We start from the raw sequence: 22,711 nt of genomic DNA, 5'->3' as shown, positions 1-22,711 counted from the left end.
TATATAATCCAGTCTTGCTCCCAGTTGAAGATAACTGGAGTTTTGTCATTAGAAGCAGGACCAAGTTATTTCCAAAACAAGTGTCACAGGTCCTACTTTCCAATTCATTCAGTAGGAGAAATGTTGCAAATACATACTTTATTGTCTGAAAATCATTTCTAAATATGTTTTGGACCACTGACTGGTCAATTTGAGGACTTCAGTGTAAGTTACTTCTTGTTGACAAGGAACTGCCATCAGAGAGGCAAGATATCTATAATTCATTGACTTTAAACTATGTAGGTATTCTAACCTATGCCATATGTGTTTCTTGTTATTCTTAAATCTATAATCAACTGGGAGCACATAATTCTGGAAACCATTAAATCATCCTGCATATTTTTCAGGAATAGTTGTCCTAGCATTCTGGCCAGAAGACCTCAATTGACGTATCTTGGTAGATTCATCACAAAATTATTTTTTTATGCAACTACAAAACTAGGGGTATGTGCTAATGTTCTGATAACGAACAAATGTGTGTGTCGGGTAATTTTCTGATTTCTTTTAATTTACAGACTGACTAACCAGAATAAATATTTATTAAGCTTATTTTCTAGAAAAAGGAAATAGCATTGGATGTCCATGCCGAATTAAGCACTATGGCATATAGGAAGTTTAGGAAATATGTAAAGTACTTAGAAGGATTATAAGATGAGTAAAGAACTATGTGACGTGGATGTAATAAAGGTTGTATTAAAAGCTGGGGTTAGAGGCATGTTTCTGATATGGCTCTGCAAGGATCAGTCTTGTGAACAATATTCTGCATTATTTTCATTAGTCATCCTGACAGAAAATGTAGAAATATGGTGATAAATTTCCTACCAATGCAAACATGAGATGCACAGTAAATTCTAGGAGTATTATGCAAGGCAAAGGGGTATTTTGAGATGTGAAATTATAGAAAACAGATGAATGCTACAGTAAAAAGCACAAGGTCATGCAGTTAGGGACTAGCAATAGTGCCTGGTTTATACTGTGTATTTTTCAGCTAGATATAACAAAAGATATAGATATCTATCAACAAACCACCAATGCAGGGAAGCTATAAAAGGAGCTAAATAGCTTTCTCAAAGCAGAACTACATTTCAACAAAAATAGGAAAGTTTTTATGTCCTGTATAAAACACTGCAGCATCTCTGACTGCAATGCTCTATGTTTCTTATGACAAATGTTATGAACTCATATTGAAACAGAAACATTTTTTCAGTAAGGTGTCTTACCATCTAATGAAGGTTAGGACTCTAGGATAGTTTGGGTAGTGAATCTATCTGTAAATACAAAAGAAAAGATTTTATCTTGCTTATCCATAGGTACTAGGCTCAGCAACAGCCATTTGTCCTCAGGAAATTCACTATGCTGTTAGCACAAAACCAAAACCTGATATTTACTGGCCACTAATACAAATAAGGTTAGGAATAAGAAATGTTTCCTTGAAACTGAACAGTGTGATACTGAAGCTGTGTTCCTTTATCAGCAGGGGAAGGCAATCCTCCTGCTTCCATGGAGTTTCATGGAAGTATGAAAAAGGCCTTAGGACAAATTAGCTTGTAATTACAGAAAGTGGGAATTACATCTGAAAATAAATGTCTAATGTACCTTTTTCATCCATACCATTACACTACACACTTCTACTTACAAATACATACTGCTTCCTCATTTTTCTCCGATTTAGTACTTATTAATACTAATGTAAGGCTACAAAGGGAAACAATACATTCTTACTTCCTCTTTTCATTTGGGGAATTATCCAAATAAACCACAAAGACTTTGATTCTGAATATCAGAGTTACTTTTTGACACCCTTGAATGCAGTTATTGTTAAGCTGTGGAGCAACAACTGGATGGCACTAGGTACACCATAAAAGAGAATAAGATCTTACTCAGTTTTATTAGAGTGCCCAAGGAAAATAATTTTTATGGAGCTCCTTACTCCTCCACATGTTGATAAAGAGTTCCAGTTTCTAAGAAACCTAACAAAACTTTCTGCATTGCCTGTAAACTTAAGAGATATATATTCCTACCTATCTGTAGCTCAGAGAAATTAGTAAGTTGCTTTGAAACCTCTAGGATACAATTCTGTGGTTCTTGGCATTCTGGATAATTTAAATCTGATGCAAACACATTAAATCTGAGCCATCTATTACCTTGCATTTTTAATTACTTTCTTGCATATGTTAAAATGATTGACACTTTAGGGACTATTTAAAATTGGCCACTTCATTTGTAATGTATTGTAGAATAATGCATTTTAAAAGCCTATTAGTATGTCAAGGTCTAGTCATACACAGAACATGCATTTAAATAACAGGTACATTTTTCTAAAAATCAATATCTGTCCCACAGCCCAATATTAAAAATAGCTAGTTAATAATAAATTTTCTTTATTCATGTCAGATTACTATTTTTTTTTAGTATATTTTTCCAGCTCATATACCAGCTGAAATTACCAACAGAACTATTAATGCTGTGCTTAGTAACAACAGTATTAGAACTTTCAGGAACAGGCATTTGATTAGTCATTAATGAGAACCTCATAATAGCCTTCATCTTTGACGTCTAAAGATTCTGTGAGGTTTAAAAACAGAGAAGGACTTCCAAAAAGCATTAAATGTGAACAAAAGTTTTGACCTTGCAACAGTGAAACCCTTAGTGCACTCTTAAGTATTACTATGCAAGTGACACTGATAAGTCTAACAAAAGCTGTTGATGTGCATGTAGTTAAGCACATACTTAAAAACACTGAATCGCAGCCGATTGTGGAGTCCGTCTGTGTGCTGCTACTTGACAAACTATACTGTCAACATTTCAAGAAGACTTCTTTTTTTCTTTTTTCAACAGTCTTCATTGGAAAAAAAAAAAAAAGAAAATCCACTAGTCTGAATTTATCTCCCATACCCCACCAGACTACATGACTGCAGGTTTTCTATACATTATAGAACTATAAAAATCTAAGAGGATGTATACTTACACCAATCTTCTTTGCTCTAAACTATCAGTGTTCCTATATATTAAACTGCGTTAAAAAAAAACCTTTTTGATACAATGTTATATACCTGTATGTATGTCAGCAGAAGTTGTTTGAAATTACAAAAACTTAAACTTTAACCTTCTCAATCAATATTCCTTTCTAAATATTTTCGTAGATGAAGCAAAATAAATTGAATTGCATTGAAATGAATACTCTTTAAAGCAGACATCATATCAAGCATTCTTTAGAATAGGATCACATTATTACCTGGAGATACTTTTTCCTGTTATTACCACTGCTATTTAATTTCTGCCCTCCATCCTGTTAAATTGTTTCAGAGTTTGAATACAAGTCTGAAGAAAAATGGAGGATTTTATCCTTTCTGGGGCAGCCCATTGTTTCAAAACTTTCTTAGATGCAACACTTTAAGAACCATTGTGAAAGCCAAGAATTTTCTGAGCCCTGCCAAAATGAGTATTATGAAAAAGGAAGAAAGAAGAGGTGACTGAGACTCAGCCAGAAGTAATATTATTAAAGAAATCTTTATAGACCTGACTGGTCAATTCATCCTGTTCTGGAGACTATAGCCTTGTTCCACTCTGGCAGAGCCTCCTACCTGACCACACATTGTTCTTTGGTCCTCATCCAAACCCCACTGATGGACAGGGGAGCCTCTCCGGGGAGCTGAGTGCACTTTGGATTGTAGCATAAAAGCACCAGTCAGACAATTTTAAAGGCTTGCTGAATAAGGCATTAACTTCAGAAATGAATTTGTGACTGAAGTTTTCAGATGCTAATGAACAATTCTTTTATACTTTAAGTCAGTAAGAACATAGTCTGTCCTGTCCCAAGTTTAACATTTGATGTATTTTGACCTTTTATTTTATTTACTTGAAGAATTGAAGCTCAAGATGAAAATGTTTCTGGAAAATGGGAATAGTTGTATCCAAAATGAACTCAGCAAATAGATCACATTCTTGAAACAGGAAGCAGTGAAGGGTGGGAAATGGTGGTTCATGAAATACTCAAGTGAATTAGGAGAAAATGTCTCATTTTTTGAATGGAACAGAGACAGTAAGAGATAGAGTTTTGAAGCTGTCATGGTTTAAACCCAGCCAGACAGCTCATTCACTCGAAAAACGAATCCGACCCAGAAGACCCCATGTCCTTCCGAGCAACTCCCAGTTACACCGCTGGGCATGACGTGCTGTGGTATGGAATACCTTTTTGGCTAGTTTGGGTCAGGCGCCCCGCCTCTGCTTCTTCACGGCTTCCCCTCCTCCCTGGCAGAGCATGAGACTCACAAATTCCTCGGTCAGGGCAAACATTACTTAGGAACAACTGAAAACATTGGTGTTATCAGCACTGTTCCCCAGGCTGAAAGTCAAAACACAACGCTGCACCAGCTACCAAGAAGGAGAAAAATTGACTGCTATTGCTAAACCCAGGACAGAAGCTATTGCCAATATTTCAAAATGAAAATACTCAAAATAGCATAGGTGTGAAACAACAGTTACTAAAGTAGCTCCTAGCAAAAGTAGGAGATACAAAATGAATACATCATTTAAGTTACTCTCTGGGTTATACTGGAGGATAGGTGGAATTTCCAAAAGCATTCAGCCCTACTTGGTTACACTGACTGGAATCTGTAACAAACCACTTATTGTCTCTGGTAGGAATAAAGCTGGTCACCATGAAGATCTTCCGAAAAAAAAAAAAATCCTTAAAAGCCAGAAGTGCAAATAAGTTTGTTACTTTGCCTTAAAATGCAGACCATATGCCTGAAAAAATTAATCATCTTTCTTATTATTATTAAATATAACTTCTCTGTGAATATACTTCTTGATGTCACTGAAAAGCTATCTTTGATACCGTATCTGAAAGCAGTAAATTGAAAATATATTCTTTACTTTAGTGATCTATTTCTAAAGTAGGAAGTGTACAGTGATATCTGATTGTGTTATTTATAATTCTGGAAGTGCTGCTGCTTTAGTGTTTTGAAATATGGAACAGACAACTCAAGAGATTATTAAATACTTGAATTTGAGATATTCCTGGGAACTTTGGGCAGCCAGTCAGAACTAGTGCTTGCAAATGGTAAAATGATTGGCACTTGTAAATTGCCTTAAAAACATTTGCAACCACATAGTTAAAGAAGAAACAATGTTCACTGTCTTGTGTTATTACAGAATTTTCTGTAGTAGAAGCATCCTGATGGAAAGCTGCCCTGGAAGATACACAAAGGTCTTTTGTATAAACTTTTCTTTTTTTCTTTCTTTTTTGTAAGCAAGTTACTTGTCATATAGTAGCTTCCTTTGATATCACAGAAAATGCTGCCATGGACCTGGTTTATGTAACAAAAATCCCCTCTTATATTCACAAAGACTAACATATTTATTCAGTGGTTCAGCTAGCCTCTGCCTGAGGGTTAGACAATCTCAGCCCAATTCCCAACAAGATTTCTACCCCAGTGAGTGACAAGTTACCAGGATCACTTTTTTCCACAGACAGGCTGTCATAAATGGAGAGTAAACGGAGGAAGTCACATCCTGTTGCAAGAGGGAAAAGGAAGCTTGTAGAGTATGTTATTTTTTTCTAATGAGAAAGCCTCCCACAGTCTGTCTAGTGTAATCTGCTCAGATAGTACATAAGCATCCAGACCTCTTCTCTTAGCTGATATAACCAAACTGGATGTGGTCAGTAGCTCCTCCAAAAGCATAAATATTGTTTAAATACGAGTCCATTTACTTGCAGATGTAGTTTTTATCTTGTCTTGTCTCAAAATACCAGAATATGGGTATTACAGGCTCTTGTAACCTTTTTTCTTTCATTGTATTCTACAGTCATGAGATTTATCAGATATTGTGAATTTATAGAATTCTATATGCCATCATTTCAAAGGTGGGTGAATGCAAATAAAGTGTAAATAAAGTGTAAAACCATGAGTGTACTATTAGCCTATTCTAAATGCTTGACTTATTTGGCAACAGAAGGGGTGGATTTGAGTGAACAGCTTGCTCTGTGACCCTCCCTTACTTTTTTGAAGCAAAAAAGATTTCTATTTATTCTCTATAATAAATCTATACAATATGCTTTCAGGACAGCATTTTTAAATGCAGCTTGAATGAATCCAGTGCTAACCTAACTGAAGCAAAACCAGCCATTAGCATTGATTAAATTGGAACTGAATTAGATTAGTAGCAACCAATTTCGATAGTTCTGGCTTCAACATTAAGTATTTTATACTGAATTATCATGTAGGTACTAATTCTTTTTTTTTTTTTTTTACGTTAGGCAGAACTCAAGAATAACAGAAATAAACATGTTGCAAAAAAAATAAGAGAAACTATATGAAACATGATTAAAAAAACCCAAATAATTTCTCCAGGCAAGTTACTAACAATATTCAAAATTCATTCTAGTTTTCTTAGATTACATTCCTTTCAGGAACAGTTTACACCCACCTAGAGATTTTATTCATGGATATTTCATAATTATGTTATAGATTTTAATAGAGGACACACTTTGCACATCAGAATATGAGAACTGCCAGATACATTCCTAAATCAGGTAGCAAGTGAGCCCAAGTTCAGGCTCAGATGAAATGAAATACACAAAACAGATATCCTAACATCTTGCAAATCCAGATTAAGTATATCCCCAGTCAAGCCTGAGCTAAGGACAGAGTTAGTCAGGGAATCAGTGAGAAAAAAGGGAAAGGGAGAAAAAGATGAGCTGACAGGGGAGGCCATCAGGAAAAATTAATCTTCCTTCTGCATGAACACAACTGTTACCCGGGAACTTGCCTGGACAGAGCAAAGTGAAGCTTTCCCTCTCTTCTCCATACTGACTGCAAAATGTTGCAGGAAGTTTATAATGTAGAACCAGACAAGAATTTACCCTTTCCTGCTCTTTCCACAGTTGCAGTTTTCCTGCCCTGTTATTCAGCTGAAGCTGAAAGTCTTACCTGGTGCAGGAAACCATAGCATCTCATCTACTACCCTGGAGGTGGCCAGTTCTACCATAAATTCCTGTTACCTTCTAAAACCTCACGTGGTTCTCAAGGCCCTGCTATAGCGCAGCACCTGTCCATCAGAGAGCTACACTGAAAGATTTTCTAGGCTTTTCCAAGTTACAAAGCTGGAAGTTTTTGACTGCTATAGTACCCACACTGACAAGGTTGCATCTCTGCGGTTCTCCATAGAGAACACCCAGATCTTGGCAATTTCTGAGGCTGTGACCTGGCCAGAACCACTTAGAATGCTAAATAAATTATTTGTACTTAGATAAAAAATAAGGAATTCTTTAGAAAAATGTTTTGAACATTGGCTCAAAGAAGAGGCCACACAAATGTGTTCACTAACCCCAAGGCGTGGGGGTTGGAATGTATCAAAACTGTCAGAGACCATGGGAAGGAGGAGCTACAGCAGGCAATTAAGAGTGACCCGTTCCTGACTGGTTCTTGGAAGATGTTGGAACTGGCAAGGAACAAGGAAACAAGGACATCAGAACTGGAAAGAGGATTTCTAGACCTTTTACCTGATGTAACCACAAGGCAAACACAGATGTGCTTAGCTAATTGCTCGGAAGCATATAAATATTGTGCAACCTTTGCAATAAATGATCCAGCTTGCACTCTACCTCTGGGTCCGTGCCTTCCATCCTCACACCAAGGCATGCTCTTCCCCTAAATCTCCAACCCAGCTATAGACAAGCAGTGGCTAGAGAACTGAGCACAGTCTGTTCCAGCTCAGTTGCCAGGCAGACTGTAGTTAAGCTCTTATGAAACCAGTGAGGGCAACTAGGCAGAGAAGGGCGTGTCTGGTGAGAGGAATGGTCTCTGTGCAGGGCCATTGTGAGCATCACATGCGAGAGGAAACCAGCCTCTGGTTAAAACTATTTAGAGAGCACAAGCTGAAAAAGCACAGGCTATATGTTAACAACATACTACTTCCTGTAGTTTCTGAGTGTCTGACTTTCTCCTGGAGCTTTCTTTTTGTTCTCACCTGACTGCTAAAAGGGCAAGGTGAGTCCTGAACAGGGGCGGACAAACAGCCTGACTTTAATGCATGAAGCGGGTGCTCCAGGGTGCTCCCTGTTCCAGACTCAGCTTCTCATTTGTTACAAACCAACACAAAACTCCTCTGGGCACACTGGACCCAAATAATTCCTTAAAATACTAAATGAATCAAGACAGCTTTAGTACATAAAATTGTGTTTTTACTTGAGGTGAAGAGATGGAAAAGGTCTGACATTTAGTCTCACGTGACCTTTATCAAGGACAGTACAGAACATAACAGGTTTAGCCTTAATAACTCGCTGTAGCCAGGAGTCTTTGACTTTGATAAAGGTCACTTGGGCCCAAAATGTTGGGTCATTTTCAGTTACCCTTATCTGAAATTAAAAAAAAAAAGGCATTCTTAATAGTACAGTTTTCCTTATTTGTAGCATTACTAAAAGAAATGTCACTTGGTTCCAGGAGGAACTTTCTATGTTATTCTGTATTAAACATAGTCTTTTCTACTGTGCCTGTTTAATTCTGCAAAGCTCTCTTCTCTGATCAAACATGCTGGCCTCTGACCAGAGAGATCATGTGAACTGAGCTCCAGTGATGTGAGTAAACAGAAACAAATGGCAGAGCAGAGTACAAACATCACGGTTCTTTTTCTTTCTTTCTTTTCTTTTTTTTTTTTTTTTTTAAGAACTTGTTCATTAAGCAATGGAACTAAATGGAAATGGGACACATTTATGCATGTAGTCACACTGTAGTTAGGATAATTGGGACCAGCTGTTAGGCTCTTTTTTTCCGTAAGAACGTTACATTGCACAAAGCTAGCACAGCAAGATGACAGGCACAAGGAAGATGCTGAAACATGTACTTGAAAGCCTCAATAATTTTCCATGTTGTTCTTCGAAAAGTTTCTCATTCTGGCTGTGAAAGCCATATTTTCAAGCTTACATTCAGATTTTCGTTTTCATCATGTAAATTCCATACACTCTAACAACGATTTTTAATTCCTCTTCCCTCCTTCCCTTCCCCCAATTTCCCCCCCCCCCCCCCCCCTTCCCGACTTGAGCATTTACCCAAGACAGGCCACCTTGAATCAATTACATACATAAGGGGCAGAGACAGAGTTTACTTTATTGTCTGCAGAGGAAAATCCTGTCTGGATACCATTTCTTTCCAGAACTGCCTAGTATTGCACATTCTTTTCAAAATTCATCTCAAGAGTAACTTGACAGAGTTTTGCCTATACAAGTTGCTGTACCACAGGAGAAATGCTCATTTGGAGACAGACTGCATCAGCTGTCTGTTGTGACTGAGTAAAGGTAAGTAAATTAATTCAGACTGCTTCTTCTGTCCCTGTCTTGGGCTTACAGCAAGTTGTGTCAAAAAGGGGAGATAACAGTGTAAAGGGGTCTGTTTTCCCTTGTGATGGTGATGAAAAGAAAGAGGAGGAGAAAGAGGTGAGCTGTGACTATCAGGCAGGACAGCACAGCCAACTTAGAGCAAAATCCTATTACTGGTAAAGGAGAAAGTGAGAAACAAGTTACAGACTATACTTTACTGCAACCTATTCCTAAGTTCTTGGGTCATATATAGCATTCACAGACTGAGATCAATTCTTAAAGTAGCCCACAGTGACTTACCTTAGAAGCTCTGTAGAGTTATATATATTACATTAAAAGATTCTTGCCCCTACTGAATAATATACATACAAAACCAAACCTTTGTTTATGTCTAACTTGAGGGATGTATGCTTCATTGAACTTCTTTGATGCCATCCTCTCAAGTCACAAATAAAACCAGTCCTGATACTACTATGGTCTTTACTGTCCTGTCTTGTCACTACTAGAGACAGTGAACTAGCCTGAAGGTGGCTGCACATGTCTACCAGCACTAATGAAAGAAAGTAATTTGGCCTTCAAAATTTTTAGGCTGCACTACATGCTAGAACAAAAATCAGAACAATCTGCAGAAGATTTCCTACCCAAGACATCTGGACAGAAGTTCAGACTCATTTGAAAAAACAAACCTGTTTTTCTGTAGAGATTCTGGGCAATTTAAGCTGGATCAAACCCCTGAGGTTATAATGAAGAAGGAACATGCTAAACAGTCCTTATTAGCAATCTTAAATTCACAAAATGGTTACTTTATATACCTTTAGATAAAATAGCTTTGAGACTAATTTAATAGCAGTGGTTTGGAAGATAGTTTCAAATCTACTAACAGAATTCTAGTATTTTCCAAGAAAAATAACACGATTTCTGTAAAGAGAAGAATCTAGTATAGCCATGTTCATTTGTGAACAAAGGATCAATGATAAAATTAAGTCTGAAGTTAAGGTATCCTCAGCCATCTTGTATTCTAGTCCACGTGAGCGGACTCCATGATTCTATCAGGAATCAGGAAAACTTCCAAGCTTCTACATGTAAAACTATGGTCAGGTCCAGAAATAGCATGTTGAAGAAGTATGCTTTCAACTGAGGTTGTTTTATTTCTTAGAAAGAGCCTCATATGACTGTACTTACATTAGAATCATAGAATCATAGAATAGTTAGGGTTGGAAAGGACCTTAAGGTCATCTAGTTCCAACCCCCCTGCCGTGGGCAGGGACACCTTACACTAAATCATATCATCCAAGGCCTTGTCCAACCTGGTCTTGAACACTGCCAGGGATGGAGCATTCGCAACCTCCCTGGGCAACCTATTCCAGTGCCTCACCACCCTAACAGGAAAGAACTTCCTTCTTATATCCAATCTAAACTCCCCCTGTTTAAATTTTAACCCGTTACCCCTTGTCCTGTCACTGCAGTCCCTAATGAAGAGTCCCTCCCCAGCATCCCTATAGGCCCCCTTCAGATACTGGAAGGCTGCTATGAGGTCTCCACGCAGCCTTCTCTTCTCCAGGCTGAACAGCCTCAACTTCCTCAGCCTGTCTTCATATGGGAGGTGCTCCAGTCCCCTGATCATCCTTTTGGCCCTTCTCTGGACTTGTTCCAACAGTTGCATGTCCTTTTTATGTTGAGGACACCAGAACTGCACACAACACTCCAGGTGAGGTCTCACAAGAGCTGAGTAGAGGGGCAGGATCACCTCCTTCGACCTGCTGGTCACGCTCCTTTTGATGCGGCCCAGGATACAGTTGGCTTTCTGGGCTGCAAGCGCACACTGCTGGCCCATGTTCATTTTCCCATCAACCAACACCCCCAAGTCCTTCTCCACAGGGCTGCTCTGAATCTCTTCCCTGCCCAACCTGTAGCTGTGCCTGGGATTGCTCCTACCCAGGTGTAGGACCTTGCACTTGGCATGGTTCAACTTCATGAGGTTGGCATCAGCCCACCTCACAAGTGTGTCAAGGTCCCTCTGGATGGCATTCCTTCCCTCCAGGGTATCAACCGAACCACACAGCTTGGTGTCATCGTCAGACTTGCTGAGGGCGCACTCAATCCCACTGTCCCTGTCAGCGATGAAGATGTTAAACAAGACCGGTCCCAGCACCGATCCCTGAGGGACGCCACCTGTTACTGGTCTCCAGCCAGACATTAATTATGTGAAGGTTATAATTTTGACCAGAAGAATATATATTGCATTACATATGCTTAGAAGAAATACCTGGAATGGAAGTTTTTCCTTCTTCTTTTACCAGAAAGGACTTGGGCTTATTCACCTCTGGCAGTCATATGCATCATCCAGTGAGGCTTTTGACATTATGGTCCTTTACATCTCTAGAGCCAAATTCAAACTCTACATTGGCTTTGCAGTCCCAGCCCTAATGATCCTCTGTTTTGTTTCTCTTGGATTGTTCAGGGAAACAGAGATTAGCTTTGGAAAATTAATTAGATTTTAACACTGCCATGTGCTTTATATAATCCTACCAGTAGGTGGAATGGCATTAGAGGGGAAACAAAAAATACTTGGGGGCTGAAAAAGTAAGTCTCTGGAAGATCTCCTATGGATGCTCACTATTGATCACACAGCATACGCCTACTCCCACAACAGAAAGAATAAAAACCCTTGCTATTTATTCCATAGAACTATTATTACTGTCCTAGGGGAACAGCAAAAAATAGCATTCCACTTTGCATGTGACTTCCAGCTTTATGTTAGCAGAAATGGATGACATGTAGAAAACAAAACAGGTCACACAAACAAGGAGACAAAGTCCATCTCATTTTGTGGCTTTGATTCACTGATTCTCAGGTCTCTTCAGCTTTGAGGAACAGGAGCCCTGAGAGAAAAAGTGCAGCTAACTTGAGTGCACCCAGCTTGAGTGGTTAACAGGCTTGTTACAGGGCTACTCCATACCTCATCATTGCCTCAACATTTAGTGAATCAAATGCATGATATTTGGCCAGTTGATGACTATTCATTTAACAGTAACTATCAAGTGATCTCTCTTGACCTTTGTGGGAGCAATATCTGTATTTAAATGAGCCTACACCAGTACAGCTTTAAGGTAAGATAAGCTCAGTCAGTGACATACTAGAAAGCAAGCAGACTAAATCCTGCAATGATGTGAACTGTGCATACATGTACGCCTGCATAGAGAAGTTGAAGTACACATTCTGAATGTCCTTATTAAAAAAAAAAAAGAAAGAAAACAAATCTACACACCCTTCTCTTTCCACAGATCATACCTAGCATTCAAAAGAGACACTGAGCTGCCACAGACTAATTAAGAGGAAAGGGAAGGATTATATTTCTGTGTAAATGATAACTCTAAAAAGGAAACTATATCAATAATGTAGCAAAAAAATACTTGAAAGGAAATGGATTTTGGATGAAATCAGTTTTTCAAAATCTTCCTCCAGAAAAGAGAATAATGCTTTTAAATTGCTATTCATGCTGACCGCTGAGACTTGTTAACATTTTGCCCTGGGGAGAAAATACAGCTTAGCAGTACAAGGGCTCTATAATAAGCATCTTTATCTCCTTGGGATTCTCAGGCATGTTGTTATTTTTTTTCCTCCAGAGCCGTACTGTAAACTACATACCACTTGGGCTGACTCACACAGTCCCCAGGAGGAGGATGCGGAAGAGCAGGCTGTTTTCTCATGAGAAGTTCAACATAGTGAAATTCCTCTTCCATTTCAGCAGGTCCAAAGCCATTTTGCACCCAGCTTGACCTGGCAGATGTAGCTCTTCTGCTCTCACTCCTTAATTTGTCTGCATTTGGCTCAGGTTCATAGCTTTTTAGAGTGCCCGATGGCTTTCCTGGTTGGAGCTATAAAAAAAGTCTGGGCCTACTCAAGTATCAGCATGAGAGCAATAGCATAGGCGCTCCTTGGAAGCGGCAGAAGGAAGGGGGCAGATGAGCTGACAGCAAGCATTCCTGTCTTGCCAGCTTGAAGGATGTTGCCCGCAGCCGGTCACCATATGTTTGACTCCAAACTAGGGAGCAGAGAGGCCAGAATGATTCAGTGAGTTCGCATGATTTGTTATCTGTCTCTCAAGAGAGATGGGGAGCCTTGAAGCTTACAAGCATCACCTGCATTCCCTGCCTTTCCTTTCCAAAGAGGCATGTCAAAGAACTAGCAACAGGAATCTTCCTCTTAAACCCTCTTAAAGGTTCTTGGTGGACAAACACAATGATTTCTGAAAGGGTCTTTTTTCTGGGGTGTCTTCAGATATATTGCCACTCTTTGAATTTGCTCCAGGTTGTTTTAATCAGGTGAAGAATTTAAGCTGCCCAGTTAAAGAAAAATAGAGGAGAAGACACTTCCCAACTGTATTTACAGCACATGCATTTTTGCAGCATGTAATGGAATACACTTCAGAAATCCTTGATCTAATTTTGACCCAGCAAATCTCTACAGTCCAACGAAGTGATCACTATGAAAACAAGTAAGATCAGAAAGCACCAAAACAACTGTGTGCAGCACCATATTAAATATTTATACTGTTTCAGACATGAACTGGGCTATGACCAGAGATAATAGGCATGCCTTCGTGCCTCCACTGTTCTTCCTTTTCAGGTGTTGGAGACTGCTGGGAGAAGTCTCTAACAACAAAGAAGCTTAAGCTATTAAAATTAAAGATCCAGCTAAGTTATGAACTTAAATGCCCATGCCACAAGAGCCATGACATTATATAAACCTACAAGTGAACTGATCAGCCACTGTTACAAATGCTACTTCAGGGTTTTTTTCTTTGGTCTCTACATCAGTTTGCACATCACCTCATTTTCCACACCAGGTGGACACAAACCTAAGTGGCAAGGCAAAAATTTTGCACGTGTAGAGATGAATTAAGGAAAGGTAAGAAAAATGAAAGATGGGTTACAGGTCACCCATGACCTTGCAGTATCTGCTGTGAAAGAAGGGGGGATTTGTAGGCAGCCTGAGCATGGGCTGCTTTGGAACAACATCACTTGAGCCACTGACATACTGAATGCGGGTGCTCAGAGCAATGTTGGGCCATGCTCCCAGAGAAGAGCACTCATCTAAACTGGATTCACACAAGAAATATTATTTCTAAGCCAATATTCACAAACAAGTCATCACCTCATGCTATTTCTGGCAGGCTGTAGTTCTGTGTACGAGTGCTGCCATCACACCAATGTCTTAATGGCATATGCTCCTCTAAAGCACTTCTGCAGCACTGCTGGTTGCTACAAACATACATATATTTTTGTTACTAACGTGTGACCTTAGAGAATTTATTAATGGAAAACGTTGCAGTTTGCAGAGGAAAGGAGTTTTAGCCTGAAGCAGGCTGTCATTGGATGACTGTTCCATTTCAGAGGTCACTGAGTAAAGCAGCATGAAGTTAGCTGAAGGTGACCTAGAAAAGAAGAGAAAAACCTTGGGATTTTTGCTCTGTATGGCTTCGTGATGGCACAAAAGAACTTCATGAAAGGCTTTTTTCTATTTTTGAAGGGGTGTATACCTGTGCAATTACTCATAGTACAAATCTAGGTATTAGATGTGGGTGTCCAGAACATTCTCAACATAAATAATGTCCCCCTAAATAATTTTAAGCATTTTATATAGTTAATCTAACAAGCATCTGGACCTCAGAGTTGACAGCTTACTATTTCATTATTGTTTTTTAACAACTAGATATTGTTAAAATTTCCAGTTCTAAAGCTGTAACACACAGACTACACAGAATTATTAAGGTTATACAAAGATATTAGTTTAGAAAGTGTCTGTGGCAACAGAACACAGCCTTTTCACAGTAAAGCGGCCATGATTTTTTGAAGGGGATTTGATAGTAAACATAAAATATTTAAGTTTGGTTTATTTGTGAGCCTGTAATTTCTCTGTATGTACTTTCTCCTGAATGGGTATCAGGCTTTCTGCCTGGCACCATGTTCAGTGGGGCTGAGGTATGATACTGGGCTATGACATAATTCCATGCATTAGGAAGTTCTTCAGGCCCCACAGATGGTTACATTTAGCCACTATTTCTGTCTCCTTCAGTAAAAAGACAAACTTGTACAGGCTGCAAAACATCAAGGAACAACACAGAAGACTTAATCGTAATAAAGAATGTGAAGGAAGATGGACAGGCCTGTTCCTAGCTTGGCTTTACTACCATTGACACTAATGACTTCAAGCAGCAAGTAAAACCCAAATCTAGCTTTCAAAAGTAGCACAAATTTGTAATCCATTTGAAGTTACAGAAACAATGTGTTAATACTAAGGGAAAGAACAACAATCAAAATATTCCCAAAGTAAAAATCAAGTATTCTGGAATTGTGAATAAATAAAAAGCAAAAAAGGAAGCTGCAAAAGTCATCTTAAAAATAGGACAAAGACCTTTGACAAACAACTGTTAAAATATGGAAAAGAAATAAATCTTGAGTGTGCCACATTCTGTGATCTAGAAGACTAAAATAAAATTTGGAGAGTCATGAATCAATACAAAATATTTCAGAATTGTTGGCTTTCCCCCAGGCATATCCCCAAAGACATATTGTGGGAACATTCTTTACACAAAGTATTCTAGCTGTGACACAGTTGGTAGCTTCCCATGAAGTTGTAGTTCCAAAATTACTGTAAATACAGTATGTTAAACAAAGATCCTTCAGTATGGTAAAAGATCCTTCAAAAACACAAAGAGAATACAATGTAAGAGTACTCAAATCCAGATGTCCCTGTTTTTTTGAGGTTTAAAATACCAGATGTTCAAATATACACATATACAATGGCACCTCCAGCTTGAATGAATATACAACTGCTACAGCCAGCATCAAATGCATTGACTTACACTTAACCATGTAATCTAGTGCTTTCTGGGGGGTAAGTGCCATTTAAGAGAAAGACTCTATGACCAGCAAACCACACTAACATGAGATGTTGTGTTTTATATTACGTGAAATACATATTTTTTGATAGCTTCTCTCCTCCCTTTTTGTTTCAGCACACATCTCATATCTCCCACCCCACCCTATTTTTAAGCCTAGTTTTAGTTATTTCTCTCTAATCTTTCTCCTCCCCACTAACCACCCAATGCAGTATCCAAATCCACTACAGTGGATGCTTGTCAGGAATTCATCAGCATTGAATATTTAAAAGCAGGCAAAATTAGTAAGTCTGGAGCCAGAGGTCAGAAAAACAGTTGTGGGAGTAAACTCTATTCACAAAAATAGTCTAAAACGATGCAGAATAGTTTCTAGTCCAGCAAGGCAAAACATATGTTCCTGCTGCTTCTGTCCATCATTTCATGAGCGTGGCTGCCACTTTGGCTTATGCTCAGTAATACCTTACTCCCCAGGTAGTCCTATTGAAAACTGTGAGAGGTGGGGAACAGCATTCTCAGTGTTAGCAGCAGCATTGAGGCTGTCCCTTTATCAATCACCTATAATCTGTGCTTTTATTAAAAGTACTTTGAAGAGTTGATATCTGCACTGACAGTGTCCAGCCCCGGTGCAGCAAACCGTTGGGTTTTAAAGGGATTTAGTGCTCCGAATGCTGCAACAAATCATGTAACTGCCCAATTATCACTTGATGGCCACTACTCTCCGGCACCCTAGGGGCCCTGTCATTGAAGATAAACTCTGTTTATGTTAACTTAGTGTCAGGATGTACAGCATATGTCTATGAAGCTGGATGAGTGCCCTTTTGCAGGATGTTGCGTACATTCACATTGTGCAGCCAAGAGCCCTGAAGGTGTTGAAAAAGAAAAAAAGGCCTTTCACAGAGCTTAATCCAATTAAAGCACATTAATGAAGGTTAGGATCATCTGTCACATTATCCAGACACATCCTTTCATGCATCATCGTCTGATTACAAAGTCTGATATTCTTTTAAGGCTTTTCATCTTCACAAGGAAAATGTGATGAGAAATTCAACACTTAAGATACTGGAGGCTTAGATGGGATTTCTGTTTCTTTCCCTTTTAATCCATTCTCTCTCTCTGAAAGAAAATATGTTTATTTTAAAACAGTGGTCTGTCTCATCAGGTGATACAAATTGGCATGTACTCAGTACAGCCTAGAGAGCCACCCCAAGTAACACCTCCTAACCTTTTTTTTTTTCCCCCCAGGGAATGTAAAATCTTATTACAGATAAGGAAAAAAAAAAGAAAAAGAAGGCAGGGAGACTGAAACACCACACAATACAAATGAATAAAGGATTTCAGACTCTGATGCTGCTAAAATGGTATCAAGCTAGATTTCCACGATAGCATTAAATGCTTTGAGCACTCATCCAAGAAAGATCTGCCATCCTTGATCAGAAAAGAGACAAAGGCACATTCTCATTTCCACACAACATTCTAGAAGCCACTTGAACGAGGCAGAGGTGATGAGAGGAAAGTTTACATAGCCAGGTGAGCATTTTTTCTCTGCAGGAGAGTCTGCAGGTAAAATGAAACTGCCCTACTCTTCTGCCTTGCTCTTCAGAGCAGACGGAGAGTACAAGTACCCCCGCTAAAAGGGCTAATGCTACAACTCAAGCAACAGGTGAATACATTAAAGATCAATGTGATGACCATTAGGCACAAGTATAACAGTTTGTCACTGTATCAGTCCCCATTTGGTTACTGCTACCTCCCTACAGAAAGCTACTGCTCTCATACCACAACTTGATAAGAAAATATCATTGTCCTCCTTATGCACATCAGTGCAAATACCAGTTACTTGTGTCACCTGGCAGTGAAGGCTGCTTACATTAACTTTGCTCAGTAGTCCTACAAGAATGCCCAAGCAGTCATCCTCAGGATAAGTCCCACTTGCTCACATTCCCTCTCAGTCAACTGAAAAATAGGGATTATTGTAACTATCCTACCGCTGTCCCTTAACATTTGGTCAGCCTTTGTGTTTTCTCAGAACTACTGTTTCAGGCTGCATGGAGACTCAGGCAGGCAGCATAGATGTATTTTTGCTTTTCCTCACAGCCAACAGGGCTAACATTTTAGTTTCTGAAGAAATCACAAAATGCTGTGTGATGTGTAGTGCCCAGTGTTGGCTCAGTCCAACTGCTGTCATCAGGCTCCAGGCACTTGAGCAGTCTGTACTCTGATATTTGCAATACGGGGTCCAACACAAAAAGGCAAGCAGCCAGACCTGCTGGGCCTCTTCGAAGAATTACTGAGGACCCTGCTGAGGACTACATGCATTTCTGAAAATTCAGTGCACACTTTGACAGGTCATGCCTTATCTTTCATTGCTTTGCTATCTCTCGCACACTGAAATTAACGTTATTTAAAATCAAAGGCAAAACAACTTGTCTCAACCTTCCTCCGGGGAAGGGTGCAGGGACCTATATTCAATTTTAGAACTTAAAATACATGTGAGGACTTACAACTAGGAAGATACAGCAGTAGTTGATGGATAGCTAAAATGCAGTGAAAAGGCATAGAGTATATCGTGCTGTTTTCATCTTCTTCCTATTTCTCTATTTTTCAAGCTAGCACAGCCATAAGACCACTCCCCGTATATTTGTGCTTAGGACACTGCCAACATCATCTTGATGAAACCACTATCCATCAACCTACCAGGGACAGGCATTTCCTTGTAAGCAGATGCAACTACTAAAGCTCATTCAGCATCAGGGTCACTGTATGCAGCTTTACCCACTTTTCCTGAGCACCGTCTGCCTTCTTCTCCAAGCTTCACGCAATGTAAGAGATCAAAACCACTGTGAACTTAATCCCAAAGCTTTTAGGGATGGACAAAGTACAAATACTTTGCTGATCAAGGTCAGTCTAATCTAACATTCAATACTAAGTACATATGACAAACACCTGGGAATCTAAGAAACTTGTTCTATACATTCCATCTATTGGCTATATGTTGACAGTTGAAATCAATGGCAATTGCACAGCAATATCCTGTGAAGGAATTTCTTTATTAACAGTTACTTATTCTGCAGTGATTTATTTGTACTTTCTTATTGCCATCAGTGATAAGTTAGTGTCCTGATGCACAAGATTTCATTAGCATTCATTTAGCAAATACAGGTTTGGCACAAATGTTACACCATGAACGTGGAGATTCACATAGCCTTAAACTTCAGAGAAGTTTGCATCCCATTATAAGCCCTTCCTGGTTTTAACCTGTTGCCAGTTGTCACTGGTCACATTAATCATTGTATGAATGTAACTGTTAAATCAACGTTTTATGAAAGGAAAAGGGTGTTCTGTGACAGGCTTACATTTCTGTGTGCCCTGTTTTATATACCAGTAGTAGCAGACTAACAAAGAGTATGTGACCTGATTTTCCAGATGCCTGTAAATGTACTTGGCATTGAATTTTAAATCTGACTGAATTCAAAGCTCTTCATATAAAACACAACTCAAGTTAACTTTTATCTCTCTTTTTTCCTTTCTGTCTCTCAGCAGCTGTTCCTCTTTTATTATTTCATGTGCTATATTCAATATGCAAAGTTGCCTTGTTTGTTAGAGTGCATTACACTTTCTAATGCATCTGTCATGTTGGAAAACAGGAAAGTAGCATAAAGCCTCTCTTGTGATATCCCCCTCTCCCCCAAGTTAAAGGAAAGCTTAGTTAGAATTAAAAAAGAAAGGAAATTTGCCTCTGAGCATATAGAGAGGTTTAGAAAAGGGTTCTTCAGTTTTATGAAAGTTTAAAAATTAAAATACCAGTGAATTCAATGCTTAGAAATGACAAAACATGACTGGTCTTGGGATTTCTCCTTAAAAGGATGATGATTTTGGAGCCAAGACACAAGACAGATAGGAGACCTGGATTCTGCTCTACATCTACCAGCAGCTTTCTGGTTAACCTCTCAGGCTGTGTCAGTCCTGACGATATTTAGAAAAATAATCCACTTCCTCATCTGAACCAATGCAGCACACTATGGAAGTAGCTGTTTAGATAAAACAGACAGAACTGCTTTCACACTTACTTAAGTTAATTCTGTCAATATTGAGCCAAAGCTAAAGCTTCCCAGAATATAGGCCACTAGAGCCTTGTTGTTAAATTTATTTGGAGCAGACAGATCACCAGGGTTGGATCTGGGTATTTCTTTGCAGCAGTCAGGATTACTAAGAGAATCCTAGCCCAGGCAATGTTAAACTGTAACTTGGACTAATTCTTCCACCCTCAGTCCCAGCAGCAAGAGATTACTTCTGCAGAATTCTGGGTTGGACACTACATCCCTCCTTACCGTATCCTTCAGTATACCCACAGCACTCAGCAGAACTATGCCCACTACAGGGCATTCTCAGTAGTAAATAAAAATCAAGCAACATAATTAATGGACATTTAAATAAACATTAGGTATATCGCTGGTTGCTGCAGAACGTATGAACTATGTCCATATATGAATATGAATGTATAACATGCATATATGAACCAGAAAAATGAACCCTACACTTTTATACATTTTTTTAAAAAGCTAGACTCAATATAACCAACCAATACTTTTTTTCCTTTCACAGCAGTGTTTTACAGAGTTAAATGTATTCTTTTTTGCTGTCACTCGCTTGGTAGGAGCAAAGTAACAGCAGAAGGCATAATTATTTGAAGCCAGAGAGCATGGAAAGCCAACTCACTTAAAAATATCCTAGCACTATCACTGGAATTAAACTAGAACATGTTAAAACTCGGTTCCAAGAGCACATCTGTGGCTGAAGTGCACTATAATTCCTAAAGCATGTGGTCGCAAAAAAAATTGCACATCCCTGACCAATGTTTTGGCAGGTTTTGCTGGTTCCTTCTGGTTTAAATAAAGTTTCAGCAGGGCAAATTCCCTGCAGCTCCCTGTCTGGCACCCAAGTTAGAGGCTGGAGGGCATCCCCAGCACCAGGCCAGGCAGCGTGCTGAAAAGCACATACGTAGTCTTTCATGGTGAATTTTCAAAGACTGAAAGGTCATCATTTTGCAGCACAGCAGTATCAGATCTAACATTATCAGCTGTAAAACAGAATAATCTTTTTCCAACCACCACTTCCTCACCAAATATCCCAACCATTTTCCATATTATGTGTCGATTTTCCTCAGGTTTCTGGGCATCAACAACTAGTTACCAGGCAAGGTTACAATGCAGATGTTGTCTGAGTTCATTCAAAGTTTACTGTTGACAGTACCTAGGTACCCTGAGCAACTCACTACGACTCTAGAGAGCCTCTGCAGCCTGGTCTGACCTAGCAAATTCTAACCCTGTCCAAATTGGGTCAGCATGGGCTGTGTTGTAACCCACCCATGTGGCTCGCTTGATTTAAAAGCTCATATTATTTTCATCTCTGGACCCAGTCAGACCATGTTCCCTGGAGAACGTTCCAAAAGTTGAATGTTCTCACATAGGCCAAACGGAGGACACAGCCATTAAACACATAATAACAATAATGGCCAATAAAAATGGGAACTTGATACTCACCTTATAGATTCTTTGTGTCTTGATACAAGGCTGTTTGGTCTTTCCTAATGCTATCTTAACATTGTAAATACTACCTCCCAATCTATCTGCACAGTAATGTTTTCAAACAATCTGAAGCCACAAGCTGAAAAGGTATCTAAATGCCTAAAATCCTTTAAAACTTCTAATTGCCTTTTAAATACAGGTCTGCATAACTGTGAACTAGAGCTACAATCAGGAATAAAGTGCTAAACATGTTCCTAATTTTAACTGTACAGCTGCCTAGCCAACATCACAACTTGTAGTCCTATGAAGCTATAGTTATGATCAGATTTCAGAGAGGAAACTGAGTTGGAAAATACCCATTTAAAATAATGCCTGGGAAATTTGGATGGACATATTAAAAAAAAAAAAGGAAAGGCTGAAATGATTGTCTCTGCTCTAAAGTGCAAAAAGTCTTGTTCTGTACTACAGAGAAAGTGCATATTCTCTTGATAGAAAGACTCTTCATATGACTCTTCTCATTCAGATATATCATAAATATTAGACCTATGTAAAGTGGCCTGTCCTTAATCCAACAAATATTTAATTATTCATGTGAAAGAGTAATCATTTCAACAGAAGCGGTTTAGAAGCTCTAAGCTAATGGCCATGAATGGCCTGATACCCAAGTCACTCTAGACAAGGTGGGACCCCAAATCCCCCCAGAGTAGTCTAACCAGCTCTGCATAAAAGGGATGGTTTTTTGTGTTGAGTCTCTGCACTCAGACACTATTAATACATCTAAATGCCTTCTGAACCAGGTCTGCCTTGGCGTGGTACTGGAGGTAGAACAAAATTACCTAAGCCAGACCACAGTCTTCTATCCAGGCCAGGCTAAACTAAGACTTAAGAGCTTTAAAGCATCATAATGATAGCTCTTTACTTCTT

At 39.0% G+C, this 22,711-nt stretch overlaps 1 long non-coding RNA gene across 2 annotated transcripts in view; it reads right to left on the bottom strand.

Annotated features, from left to right (window-relative positions):
* LOC133262875 (uncharacterized) overlaps nucleotides 1-22,711 on the bottom strand; it is a 111,385-nt gene that overhangs the window by 34,565 nt on the left and 54,109 nt on the right. The window contains exon 3 of one of the 2 annotated variants that reach the window (XR_009741410.1): nucleotides 8,253-8,401. The exons of the other annotated variant lie outside the window; for it this stretch is intronic. This is a non-coding gene — a long non-coding RNA (uncharacterized LOC133262875). Of the gene's footprint in view, nucleotides 1-8,252; nucleotides 8,402-22,711 lie in introns of those variants that run through there. 2 annotated transcript variants of the gene reach the window in all.

The sequence above is a fragment of the Pezoporus flaviventris genome, unplaced genomic scaffold (assembly GCF_033815535.1).
Source record: "Pezoporus flaviventris isolate CSIRO_AGI_PZ_B2104156 unplaced genomic scaffold, CSIRO_AGI_Pfla_v1 ptg000002l, whole genome shotgun sequence".
NCBI classification, from domain to species: Eukaryota; Metazoa; Chordata; class Aves; order Psittaciformes; family Psittacidae; genus Pezoporus; species Pezoporus flaviventris.
The sequence above is the reverse complement of the archived record's forward strand: the minus strand, read 5'-3'. Positions and strand labels throughout refer to the sequence as shown.